General features: G+C 39.4%; 2 non-coding genes across 2 annotated transcripts; one reads left to right on the top strand and one right to left on the bottom strand.

The window, feature by feature from the left end:
- Nucleotides 1–10732: 10732 nt before the first annotated feature.
- trnan-guu (transfer RNA asparagine (anticodon GUU)) lies at nt 10733–10806 on the top strand. The gene has a single exon. It is a non-coding gene; the product is annotated as a tRNA-Asn (tRNA).
- A 477-nt stretch (nt 10807–11283) lies between these two features.
- On the bottom strand, nt 11284–11355 carry trnad-guc (transfer RNA aspartic acid (anticodon GUC)). The gene has a single exon. It is a non-coding gene; the product is annotated as a tRNA-Asp (tRNA).
- Between the last annotated feature and the right edge of the window lie 3228 nt (nt 11356–14583).

Here is a 14583-nt window from a genome sequence, read left to right as displayed (position 1 = left end):
CCACCACTGCCTTTATTTTAGGCCTTGAGCATTACCTGTCCATTTCTAACCCAAATAAGCTCATAGATGAGCCTTGTTAGTGGGTCAAGGTGGCTTGTTTTCTTGGCACAGGTTATGTGATGATGGTGTGGCAGGTCATTGACCCCATGCTGTGGCATTCTTTATTCTTATTTTTTCCACAAATATTGTACCATGTGGAAATTGAATTGCTGCAAAAAAGCCTTTTCCGCCTCATCCCAAAATTGCTCAGTAGGTTTGAGACCTGGAGACATTGTAGACCATTGAAACAATAAATCATAGTTCGCTTGCTTCAGCGATATATTCTCGCTAATCCGAGACTGCGGGCCGAGGAGAGGGGAAAGAGTGATGTCAGGAGTAGAGAGCTGGGCGGGCCCTCCTCACTGTCCTGTTTCACTAATACACGGGTGAAGCTGCGGAGGATAGCTAGTAATATGACAAATGTATTTACGTTTCAACACCACAAAGTACACAGCTATATGCAGTAAATATAAATGGATATGCAGATTAACAATTGCATAACATCTTCTTTGTATAGAATTATGTAAAGTTGGCTCTTTGTATGCACTTTTTGAAAAACTTTTTTATTCCCCTTTTTAACCTCCCACGTCACTTCTTCTTTTTCTCATGAAGTACTGTCAAGCTGATCTCTTTCAAAGTCCTCTAACTTTCCAGGTCATGACTGACCAAGCTGATTTGTGTTTTGCATTAAATAAATTTAACTTTTGTATTTTGTTACCGCGTTATTGTTTAATTGTGTATTGTGGGACCGGAGAGTGGTAATGTGTTGCGTGTTGGTCAGACACGCGAGTAAAAATTCCATTGTCATCAGTATATTACCGACCCCAGGCCTAGGGGAACCTGGGCCAGGTACAAGCCACTGTTGCTACAGGGTGTAGCCACAGCGATATGGTGAAAAGCATAAAAGAAACAGGCAGCAGTCCCGAGTCTCAGACCATACTTCTCTGTTCTCTCTCTTTTTATTCTCCTTTTCCCAGAAATATATACAGTATATGCTTCAATTTCTGCATAGATCAACATGGTAATCAGTGAAAACAATGGTGCAAGCCAATTTCCTCTGCATAACAAATAGTGTAAACACATTTACTTTGAGTACTTGATTAGAAACCAATGTCCCCAGAACTCGTTAATTTTCCAAGGAAGCAGACAGTTCTGTATCCCCACATTGTGCGTAGATGAGATACTAAATCAAAGCAGTCTGAATATTCAAAGCAGGTGACTCTAGCAAGACAGGTAAATATGTATGTCCTGTAGATAGCCATCAGCAATAACCTGTAGCCGAAATTTCCAGAAATTCTGCCTTTTCTTTTAAAACACTGGTTTATAGCCCACTACACTAAGCAACACACCGAAATGTAATTTTCTTTAGAATCCTGAATTCTAGCCCATTACACTTACATGCGAGAACACGACTGCATCTATGATTTATGCTACATTTTGTGCCGAGATCCTTGTAAAAGGGGAAGAAGATTTTGGCCAGACAGTAAATAAGTTTTTCAAAACGTTTTGTGAATCCTTTATGCATGTGAGGAAGGTTGGAACAGCAAAATCTCTTCATGCGGCCCTCTGGCTGCCCACGGGTCTTTTCTGTTGCCCTTTCTCTTTCCAGTACTGTCTTTCAAAGCTCCACCTTAAAAGCCAACTCACTTTCTCTAAAATCCTTAAACTCTATTTTGCAGCCATTAGACACTGTAGTCTGTTTGTTTTAAACACTTTTGTGGAGAAGTAGAAAATGTGAACAGGACCTTGTTTGGATCTGTAACATGAGTTGTGAGTCATGGTAGCGTTATCCTGGTGACCACATTTGAGAATGTAGTTCTGCTGTCAGGGACCACCTTCATAGGAGTTGTCCAGCATTGGTGGTCAAGGACAGATACCCTTCCATTAGTTTCACTAGGTTTATTATTACACATTGTGAAGAATGGCCGGCCTGTCATCCCGGCCAACACCCCCAGGCCGCCAGATGGAGCTCTCCCTTTGGCATAGAGGTTCCCCGAATTCCAGCAGGGCCTCATGGACCTTGTAGTTTTTACAGCCAGCCCTGCTGGATACCATGGGGACCTCCAGGGGATGCTGTAGGGAGGCTCAGGGAATTCTACATGCCCTATAACTTGGAAGTACGTCATAGGCAAAGCGACAAGGGAAATGACGTGCTTCCGGGATGAAGAAGAGGATTTTTATCTGACCCAGAAGTGATAGGAGATCACATGGACTGAGGGATTGGAAACACTTCCGGGTCAGGGAATATAAAAGGACTATGGGAAATCCCAGACAATGAGCTGAGTTGGGAGGCAGGGTAGCTAAGCATCTGGGAGTGGAGGATTGAGTATTGTTTATTGGTTATTGTGGATTTATTGAGTATTGTGGAGAGGAGGGTGCTTTGTGCACTTTATTATTACCGGTATAATAAAAGTTATCATTGGACTTTTATCTGGTGTCTGACGTCTGGTCTGAGGGTTCAAGGAGTCGACAGTGCCTCTATCTTTCACAACATGTAAACGCTATTACTTTTATTAGACTAGCACTTCTGTATCATCTGCTGGCCGATGAACATAATAAATACAGGAAGTACTCAGATGGCATGGCAGCCCAGACTTATACAAACTAGGTTAAAAACCATTAACATTGAACAGTTAAACACTGGGTAACGTAATACAGACCGAGTTTAACTCTAAACTGTAAAAAGGACAGAGCACTTGAAAGCACTCTTCAAAAATATATAAGCATTTAATGTGTGTCATTTATCTAAAGAGCACACTTGGGTGCAATAGAAACATTACAATATTATATACTAGCTGTCCACGGCGCCTCCGCCTGCAGGGTAGTGAAGCAGGACAAACTTTAAAAATCAAATAAAAACAAAAGTAATACTTTGTATTGAGAAGAATTTATATTGATAGTTTTCGTTTTCCGAAGGCCTCTTGATATACAATTTTTTTGGTTTTGCTATCCGGGGTGAGAATGTAGCTATGATCTCATTGCTAAAAATGTAAAAAAGTTAGCAAGGTATCTCTGGCCAAGCAGAAGGTAGGTACGCTCTAGCGTCAAACGTTGCCACTGTACCTGATCATGTTGAGCTCTGATGGGAGAGCGTCCAACACATGAGGAGAAGAGCACGTGGCCATGATCTCTCTGCCAATCAGCAGCTACCCTCTAAAACACACGCATCTGTGATCTCTCTCTCAAAAACGTCAAACGTTACTCTTTAACAATCTCTAGATGATAATGTCTGCTGAACAAACAGGTATCGCTAGCTTAGCAGAGGCAACATGTGGCGAGAGACAGAGCGACTCGAACTGAGGCTGACACGTGAGTGAGAAGGGCCCTGCTCGTCTTCCTAATCCTGCGGTCCCGCCTCCCATCTCTCAGATTTGTACGAATAAACCTTCGCCGAAACTAAACTATAATACTTAGCACAATGAGAGACGTCGCAAAATAAAAAAAACAAATAAAAAATCTAAATCCGTTAAATATTTCTCTCGCAGTGGTGTAGCTCAAGTTTGTGCTGTTCGGGGTGGGGCAGTGCTTCAATTTGCCGCCCTCCACCATATCTGAATATGTTAGCCTATCTAAAATGAAAATGAGGTATAGAGAAAAATTAAAATCAATTTTGCATAGATTTATTCATATATAAAGAAACAGCAATAATTTTTCACATATAATTATTTATAAGCATGAACTAGACAAGAATAGAGTATAGACGCACTGATAAGCCATGTTCTAATTATTAGTTTAATAAAATTACTCTGCAAGAACCACAATCAGTGTAGTGTACAAGTGATAGGTGGGGATGTTTTCTGTGCAGAGCAAGAACACATTCGGATTGATAACGAAACAAATTTCTAAAATGTAAATTAGTTGTTTATCTTCCTAGAAATTATTATCTGTGTAATGTTTATGTTTATTTTTGTTATTGCCTCATAAATTTCAACTGCTGTGTCTGATGCCGTCACAGAAGGGCAGTCTGGAAATTATTTTTGAAGCATGTGTGGATAAAAATCAGAGAATTTTACTTTCTTTATTCATGAGTGCTATTTTTCAGAACACTGCTGTTTACACACGAATTGTACTGAGCCTTTTGGCCAATAATGCCTGCCTTGCCTTGGGTTTGATTTCCTGGTGGGGAGAGAATTATTTTTCAATTTTTAACGATAGATAGATAGATAGATAGATAGATAGATAGATAGATAGATAGATAGATAGATAGATAGATAGATAGATAGATAGATAGATAGATAGATAGATAGATAGATAGATAGATTAGAAATTATTAGTAGTTTGCACTGCTAATTAACTCCTTTTCCTTTCATTTCAATAGCCCTGTTTTTAAGGAGTCAGTCCTCTGAATTGATTCCTTTCTTCATTAAATGGCAGCCAAACAGAAATGAGACGTGAAACGAGCCGACAGAGGACCAGCTAAACTGGGATTTCAAACCCCAACCAATTTCATTCCAAACAGTCTCTTAATGAGAAGCTGATTCTTGCTGTTAGTTAAACTCGTTATTTAATTCCATGGCTTGTTGCTGCTCTCATTCTGCCACAGCAGACATTTCCAAATCTGTTGATTTTTCTGTTTTTTCTAATAAAATGTTTTGGTGACATGAGAGATCAACCTTACTGAGACCTTCACCTTTATTTATTTTCAGCTATTGTGTGATGGGCACAGGTGAGATGGTCATATGGTGGCTTGTTTGATGTCTCATTATTGTTTGGCTACTAATTAAGGCAAAAGAGACAACTAAGGGGCCTGAGACAAGTTAATTAAAACTAAAGCAAAAGAAGTTAATTAGCAGTAAAAACGGCTCACTAATGAAGAAGATGGTTAGAATGAAAACATGCAGCCACTGCGGCCCTTGAAGACCGGAGTTCTAAGAAGACATGGAAAAACTCCCAAAAAAAAAAACCCTTGTAGGGAAAAAAATGGAAGAAACCTTGGCAGTTCAAAGAGAAACCCCTTTCCAGTTAGGTTAAGCATGTAGTGGGTCTCAAAAAAAAGGGTGTCAATACAATACAATACACAGAACAGGACACAAGTAATCCTCAGTACAATATAATATTGCTGTCTTGTTCGTGATTCTGCTGGGAAAGGGTCTGGCTCACTTATGGCCCTGAACTGGATTCATCTGTTTTGTAAGCACTAGGTAATAATGCGAGTGTGGATCTGCACATAGAGAACAACCAGGCATGGGATCTGTCTGATGGCACTGTGGCACCCGGCAGCATTAGATAGATAGATAGATAGATAGATAGATAGATAGATAGATAGATAGATAGATAGATAGATAGATAGATAGATAGATAGATAGATAGATAGATAGATAGATAGATAGATAGATAGATAGATAGATAGATAGATAGATAGATAGATAGATAGATAGATAGATAGATAGATAGATAGATAGATAGATGATTTAGCTAGGAATATAAATAACAAGCTGTTTAAGTTTGCAGACGTTACCAAGACAGGTGGATTAGCAGAAAATCTGGAATCCGTTATATCATCACAGATGGACTTGGACAGCTGACAGACTTGGGCAGATGAAATTTAATGTCAGAAAAGATAAAGTATTACACGTAGGAAGTAAAAATGTGAGGTTTGAATACACAATGGGGGTCTGAAAATCGAAAGTCCACCTTATGAAAAGGATTTAGGAGTCATAGTGGACTCTAAGCTATCGACTGCCAGACAGTGTTCAGAAGCCATTAAGAAGGCTAACAGAATGTCAGGTTATATAGCGCCTTGATGTGTGCAGTACAAGTCACAGGAAGTTCTGCTCAGGCTTTATAACACACTGGTGAGGCCTCATCTGGAGTCCTGGGTGCAGTTTTGGTCTCCAGGCTACAAAAAGGACATAGCAGCACTAGAGAAGGTCCAAAGAAGAGCGACTAGGCTGATTCAGGGCTACAGGGGATGAACAAAGAGGAATGACAGAAGGATCTGAGCCTTAAGGAGATTAATAGGAGACCTGACAGAAACGTTTAAAATGATGAAGGGGATTAGTGCAGTGGATCGTGACGGTGACTTTAAAATGAGTTCATCAAATTGGTACCGTCTCTCTTCTGAGAATCCATTGGGTCCCGCTGGTTTGACTTTGTGTTGCTCACAGAGTCCTGAATGAGGCACATGACCTGCATTGTGAGAGAGCATCAGTTACGGCACTACGGGTCACATATTTAGATAAAAATGTCATGCTGTTCAAACAAAATAGAGCAATTTTTTTCTAGCCAAAAGTCAGTTCTCACTTTTTGAACTTAAGACTGTATTTAAATCCATTGGCGCATGATTTTTTTTTTTAATTTTACACATTCTGTGGGGTGCTGTTTTAAAAATATCTCTCTATTATAATAAAAAAATCTTGGGAGACCAGACTTTTTATCGGGCGACGAGACGTGATCTTTTGAAGAGAGACACTTTCACGTTCTGCGAGGTGAGACTTTGTGCCAAGAGATTTAACAACGCCTGGGGCCGGAAATAAAAGACAAGGAGTAGATGACAAAGTAGAACTTTGTAAAGAGGTTCAAAAACGTTGGTGCGATACACATGCAGTGCAGGTTAGAGATAACGGAAGTACGAAAATTCGAAATTCTCAAAAAATTATAGTAAAGATCGCATTTGTGTAAACATGGAAATTATTACTTGGTGAAATAAAAGAACAGCGAAAAGAGATTGAATATATTGTTCGGATTTAAACTTTAAGTTGGAGACTTGTAGATCGTCTAATTCATGTTGCCATCTGGGAAAAGTAGTGTTTCTTCCCAATGAAGAGGCGTATCTGCAAGAAATAAAAGATTTGTTGTGTGGCGAGACAAACCGGGGACACCCAGAGTGCTTCTGGGTGCTAATGCGGAACTTGCGCCACACCTCTTCGGGAAGCTCATCGGGAGGCACCAGGGGCACGTCCGGGTGGACTTAAAAGGGACAACCTCCCTCCATTCGTCAGCTGGAGTCGGGTGGAAGAGGACAGAGCTCGGAGGAGAGGAGTAGAGGCAGTGAAGGAAGGCAAGGAATGGAAAAGGCCCAGACTGAAGGTGTGTGGTGCAGGGGTACTGGGTTGTATGCGAACACTGTAAATAATGTAAATAGAAATAAACCATGTGTGGTGTTTAAACCTTCGGTGTCTGCCTGTCTGTGTCAGGGCTGGTTCCCACAGTTGTTTGGTGAAAGTGAAATCCCATGAGAGAGAAAGTCAAGCCCCGCAAGACAAGACTTTATGCAAAAAGATTTGGAAAAGTCCCACCCACATCTAAAACATTTACAACCACACTCACGGTACAATCATTTCTCATTTGTGTAAATGCTACTGTCAGACACAGTTCATGTAGAGAGAAAGAAACAATATTCACTCACGGGCAGTTATATATTAATTCCAAACACTGAATGAAAATTCAATGCAATATTGATGTAAAGGTAAATGTGAAAAGAGTTCGAATTTGTGGACATAGGTGATATGACAGAAGTATTTAGATATTATTTAAATTGGAGACTTGTAGATCATCTAATTTGTGTTGCCATTAGGGAAAAGTAGTGTTTCTTCCCAATGAAGATGCCTATCCGTGAGAATTAAAAGTTTTGTTGTTTGCGAGTGGCAGAGACGTGAAATTGCTGGCGCGTAGTGCAGGCAGGGGGATTGGCGAATGAAGAGAGCAGGGGGTGAAGCCTCCTAATAATTAAAAAGAATTGAGACTGTAATTAACATGCACAGTTGTCCTTGTTTTTATCTTCTGCAAGAAACAGATAGACGGGAAAAAGCACATTATAATAGATAGATAGGGAAGGCACTACATAATAGATGATAGGTTGGTAGGTAGCAGGGCTGGATTAACCATGAAGCAAAAAAGCATGTGCTTAGGGCATCAAGGGAAGGGAAGCACCACAGAAATTTTCCACTACTGGATTGAACATGGACCATTTGATGCAAATAGTGCAGATGAACTAAACAAAAATGGGCTGCCACTTGAAATTAAAAAATTACATATTTATACAATTATAAAAATAATAATAAAGTAGTAATAATAGAGGTTGGGAGGCATCAAAATCTGTTAAGTGCTTAGGGCCTCTAAAGATTTTAATCTGGCCCAGGTAGGTAGGTAGATAGGCAAGGAAGACAACAGACAGACAAACAGGGCACTATGTACTAGATCAGGGGTGGGCAAAGTCATTCCTGGAGGGCCGCAGTGGCTGCGGGTTTTTGTTCCAACCCAGTTGCTTAATTAGAAAACAATCCTTGCCAATAATTACATTTCATGGCTTGTTAGTGCTTTAACTCTGCTATGTCAAGTCATTCTCATATCCTTGATTTTTTTTTCCATTCTAAGGATATCATCCAAATACTTTGAAGTGTAAAACGGACGGGTAATTCTCAATCCTTGACTTTTTTCTCTTCTCTTTCCTTCCAAGTATTTAATTTAACCAAATAGTGCAGGATAAATACACACAGGTGTAAAGGGTAACAAGCAAAATGGATAACTGCTGGTTTCTTTTGTCATTTGTATCTTATTGCTAATAAGGAGCAATTAAAAACCGAGAATGCAGCTGTTTAAGACTTAAATAAGCAATAAGGGTTCAAAATCTTAACGAGAGAGATAACTAAAATGAAGCAGAAGTGTTTCTAGAGCAATTAGTGCTTCTTATTAAGCAATTGGGTTAGAACAAAAACATTCAGCCGCTGCGGCCCTCCAGGAATGACTTTGCCCACCCCTGTACTGGTTTGATTGGGAAGTGGCCATAAAATAAATAGCTACCTGCTGATAGACAGATAGAGAGAGACAGGAAAGACAATATATACAGTACAATACAATACAACTTATTTTTGTATAGCTTAAAATCACACAAGAAGTGCCACAATGGGCTTTAACAGGCCTGTCTTTTGACAGCCCCCTAGCTTTGATTCTCTAAGACAGGGGTGTCGAACTCCAGGCCTGGAGGGCCGCAGTGGCTACAGGTTTTCATTCTCACCCTTTTCCTAATCAGTGAGTAGTTTGCACTGCTAATTAACTCCTTTTCCTTTCATTTCAATAGCCCTGTTTTTAAGGAGTCAGTCCTCTGAATTGATTCCTTTCTTCATTAAATGGCAGCCAAACAGAAATGAGACGTGAAACGAGCCGACAGAGGACCAGCTAAACTGGGATTTCAAACCCCAACCAATTTCATTCCAAACAGTCTCTTAATGAGAAGCTGATTCTTGCTGTTAGTTAAACCCGTTATTTAATTCAATGGCTTGTTGCTGCTCTCATTCTGCCACAGCAGACATTTCCAAATCTGTTGATTTTTCTGTTTTTTCTAATAAAATGTTTTGGTGACATGAGAGATCAACCTTACTGAGACCTTCACCTTTATTTATTTTCAGATATTGTGTGATGGGCACAGGTGAGATGATCATATGGTGGCTTGTTTGATCTCTCATTATTGTTTGGCTACTAATTAAGGAAAAAGAGACAACTAAGGGGCCTGAGACAAGTTAATTAAAACTAAAGCAAAAGAAGTTAATTAGCAGTAAAAACGGCTCACTAATGAAGAAGATGGTTAGAATGAAAACATGCAGCCACTGCGGCCCTTGAAGACCGGAGTTCGACACCTGTGCTCTAAGAAGACATGGAAAAACTCCCCAAGGAAAAAAATGGAAGAAACCTTGGCAGTTCAAAGAGAAACCCCTTTCCAGTTAGGTTAAGCGTGTAGTGGGTCTCAAAAAAAAGGGTGTCAATACAATACAATACACAGAACACAAGTAATCCACAGTACAATATAATATTGCTGTCTTGTTCGTGATTCTGCTGGGAAAGGGTCTGGCTCACTTATGGCCCTGAACTGGATTCATCTGTTTTGTAAGCACTAGGTAATAATGCGAGTGTGGATCTGCACATAGAGAACAACCAGGCATGGGATCTGTCTGATGGCACTGTGGCACCCGGCAGCATTAGATAGATAGATAGATAGATAGATAGATAGATAGATAGATAGATAGATAGATAGATAGATAGATAGATAGATAGGGAAGACACTATATAAATATACAGATGGGGCACTGTATAACAGACAGAAGGCACTATAATAGAGAAGGTGCTGTCTATATAGATGGACAGAAATCGACTGAACAGTATCATCCGTGGGCGAGAATTGCAGCATTACATATTTTACGCTGTGCGATTTATGTAACAAAAAGGAAAAACGCACCCCCGTGACCCTGTGTTCGGATTCAGCGGGTTGGAAAATGGATGGATGGAAAGGAAAAACGCTATAGCCTGTTTATGAACGCTGACGCGACAGGCGGGCAAAGTGGCGAGAGCTGCGGAAGAGCGACCCCAAAACGGAAGTGGCGAAAACTATATTGCATCGGTAGTGGTTTAGAACAGCAGTAGAGAATTAATGAAAGAATTCTCAGTCTCCGGTAATATTAAATAGAAAACGATTTATGAGATTTAGCTGAAGAATCCGCAGCATCCTCGCCGGGACCCGTTAGTGAGCTTACCCGTCAATATTCAGCTTGTCTTATTTTGTAATCGGGTGCTTGTTGCTATATATCGTAACGGTTTAGTACATTTGTTAAAAGCCCAAATCGCTTTCAAATATTCAGCAGCTTCATTTTCATCTAACGATTTATTTTGGCTAGTTTGTACAAAACGTCATCTTTAAATGGCGACTTTTTTTTAACCAAAAACACTTGCCTACATTATTTGAAAAATTTTGCCAAGTCCAGTCTCTGTGGCGCAATCGGTTAGCGCGTTCGGCTGTTAACCGAAAGGTTGGTGGTTCGAGCCCACCCAGGGACGTGACACAATTTTGTTAACATCAAAATGACCAGCTGTTTATTACTCGAGTTCCTATGACGAGGGAAGCACTGAAATGCTGTTGTGCAGAGCAGCAAATATCTTTTAAAAATAAAGTGCCAAGCAAGACAAATCTTATGAAGCAAAAGGTCGCTGGCAAGCAGCGCGGATCAGGTAAAGACAGAGTCGTCTGAATTATTGGCTACTGTCATGGCCGCTTCGTTTTCCGGATGGCCTCTTGACTTTAAAGGAGAACAAGCTTTATCATTTTCGCACTGAGATCACCAGGGTGTGATTTGAAAACGCGGTGGGATTGATATATTTAAGGACGATCGAACAGAATGTCCCATAGTGAACTGTGTGCACAAAATGGAACTGTGGCACGAGTAATGCCGGTGCGATTCCTAGAACACACGTTGCGAGTTAAGCATGTTTGGTAATAAAAGTATTGTAATTAAATGCAAATAAAAAAGAGTTGACCTCCCCGTCGGGGAATCGAACCCCGGTCTCCCGCGTGACAGGCGGGGATACTAACCACTATACTAACGAGGAATTGTTGGAATGCTGTGTTTATACAAACACAAATCACTAATAATATTTCGTGTTTTTTATTTAGAATATATTTTTAGGTTTTAAAAAGATCTATATAATATTCAACTGGCTTGTTAACATTTGCTTTCTTATGTCCGACCTCAATAGCAGGCCCCGGCAACAGCGGATTTTTTTTTACATAAACTCCCTAAACCATTTCCCATTCATTCTCTATGGTAGTGCTAAACCACTGCCGCTGCGATCCATTTTCTGCCACTTCCGTTTCGGGAGGCGCGGTTCTGCGCTTTTCGCCGCTCTGCCTGCAGTGTCTCCCATCATAGACGTACTGAGGCGTTTTACTTTTCTTTCTTAAATAAATCATTAAGTTTAAAATGTCGATCGCGGTTATTTCTGTTGATTAATTCATGCTTTCATTGATTATAGCTAATACTGTTATCAAATGGTCGCTGTTTTTGCCTGTTGTAAAATACATATACATTATATATAAAAAATACATATACATTATATATAAAACGAAATTACTATATAGCTAATACTGTTATGTATCTGTCTAGTGCCTTCTCTGTCTGCCTATTATACTGTATAAGTGCCTTGACTATCTATCCGTTTATCTAGTGCCTTTCACATGTGAATGTACCCTCACTGCCTGCTTGCCTTTCTGCAGCACCTGTCATATAGTGCCTTTCACATCTATCTATCTATCTATCTATCTATCTATCTATCTATCTATCTATCTATCTATCTATCTATCTATCTATCTATCTATCTAGCAGTTTTTTCTCCTGACAGTTTTATATCTTCTATTATACAGTGCCTTCCTAGTTTATCTATCTAGTAACTTCTCTGTCTGTGCATTATTCAGTGATCTGCATGACAGAGTATGTCTTACAGAAACTAAAAATAAGAACAGTTATAAGGACACTTGTTCATGTTAATTGCAGTCTCAATTTTTATTTTTTTTAAAAAGAGCATCCCACATCTATTATACAGTGACTTTCCAATTTATCAGTCTATCTAGTGCCTTTCTGATCTATATGTACTCTAATGGCCATCTTGTTTTCCTGTAGCGTGTGTTGAATAATAAACAGACTGAATCATTTTTCATTTATTTTATTGACATAAATCTCAGATACACACACACACACACATACTGTGTGTGTGTGTATATATATATATATATATATACATATATATATATATATATATATATATTAGCAGCTGGAGATCCACAAAGGGAGAAAAAATGAATCACGTATCATAAAGTAGTTTTTATTCCTGAGCTTTCAACCCCTGCCAGGGGTCTTCATCAGAGGATAATGCTTAGACTTACAAGAATCAAAGGCAATATATAGCAACACATTATATGGAGGGGGGGTGGCTAAGTCAGTGTGATGGGGGGGGGGGGGGTATTGGGTGTACAGTTTATTTATTATGTACATGTTCTTCTTAAGTTTGCATATGCTGGATTTATGTCCAAGTGTCTGTTGATGGCGTTCTCATATGATAGCCAAGATTTGGCCAGCTCTCTGGCACTTTTAGTAGAATGTATTTGACTTATACATTCATCCATCCATCTTCCAACCCGCTGAATCCAAACACAGGGTCACGGGGGTCTGCTGGAGCCAATCCCAGCCAACACAGGGCACAAGGCAGGAACCAATCCCAGGCAGGGTGCCAACCCACCGCAGGACTTATACATTGTCCCAGTTAAATGTATGTCCTGTTGATTTATTATGCGTGTAGATCAATGAAAGTGAGTCCTTTCTTCTGACGGCTACTTTATGATACGTGATTAATTTTTTCTCCCTTTGTGGATCTCCAGCTGCTAATATGCAAACCGTATCACAGACCTTCTCTTATATATATATATATATATATATATATATATATATATATATATATATATATATATATATATATAAATAAAACTAATATATTGCTAATGCTGATATCTGTCTAGTGCTTTCTCTGTCTGTCTTTTATACAGTGAACTCCCTGTCTATCTATATAGTAATAACAGTAATTTTGTTATCATATAGCAGCTTCCCTGTCTGCCTATCATATAGTGCCTTTCCTTCCTATCTATTTATATATCTATCCCCTTAGCTGTTTTTTATATATCTATTATACAGTGCCTTCCATGTTTATTTATATATCTAGTGACTTCTCTGTCTGTCTGTCTGTCTCTCTATTACGCAGTGCTCTGTCTGTCTGTGTGTTATGGATCTTAAAGATAACAGTTATAAGGACACTTGTTCATATTAATTGCAGTCTCAATTGTTAAAAAAATATTTTAAAAGGATCATCCCAAATGAAAATATAACGATCTCACAGTGCATACCAATTTATAAATTTTATGTCCGTCTGAGGTTAAAAAGAAAAAAAAAATAACACTTTCTCCCCAGCGGGGAATCGAACTGAGGTATCTGAGAAACGGCAGGCCTGCTGCGCTCTGATTGGCTGAGCAGTCTGTGTCAACTATCCGCAAAAACTCCCTAAACCAGGCATGTCAAACTCACTACCATTGGTGGGCCGCTTCGACTGCCATATGTGCGTCAGCGGGCCGTACTGTAACAAATACTATTATACTATGGTACAAAGTTACTGTAGCTTTCTTTCCAATACTTAAAACTTTAAAAAAATGTAACACTTAAAGTTTAAAGTTTAAAGAAAAGCAATTTATTTCCATGCAGTCTCCAAACAACAGTATAGAATTAGAGTCTTAACCTCTTAGCTAGGTCCTTATTATATTACTAGGCTCACCCGCCTTTTAAGGCGACCGACTTTTATCCTGAATTTGTGTGCGCTCCATGTGTACATCAGGCATGTAAGTGTAGGGAATACAATACAATACAATACAATACAGTTTATTTTTGTATAGCCCAAAATCACACAGGAAGTGCCGCAACGGGCTTTAACAGGCCCTGCCTCTTGACAGCCCCCCAGCCTTGACTCTCTAAGAAGACAAGGAAAAACTCCCAAAAAAACCTAGTAGGGAAAAATGGAAGAAACCTTGGGAAAGGCAGTTCAAAGAGAGACCCCTTTCCAGGTAAACTGGGCATGCAGTGGGTTTTCAAAAGAAGGGGGTCAATACAATACAATGCAGTACACAGAACAGAACAATTTCTCAATATAGTAAGAAATAAAAAAAAAAATATATATATATAAATTTTAGAAGTACAGAGTAGAATTTAACAGTGGATGATATATCCCATAATAAGATTTGTA

This window comes from Erpetoichthys calabaricus, chromosome 5 (assembly GCF_900747795.2).
Source record: "Erpetoichthys calabaricus chromosome 5, fErpCal1.3, whole genome shotgun sequence".
In the NCBI taxonomy this organism is placed as follows: Eukaryota; Metazoa; Chordata; class Cladistia; order Polypteriformes; family Polypteridae; genus Erpetoichthys; species Erpetoichthys calabaricus.
This window is presented reverse-complemented; position numbering and strand designations above follow the sequence as displayed.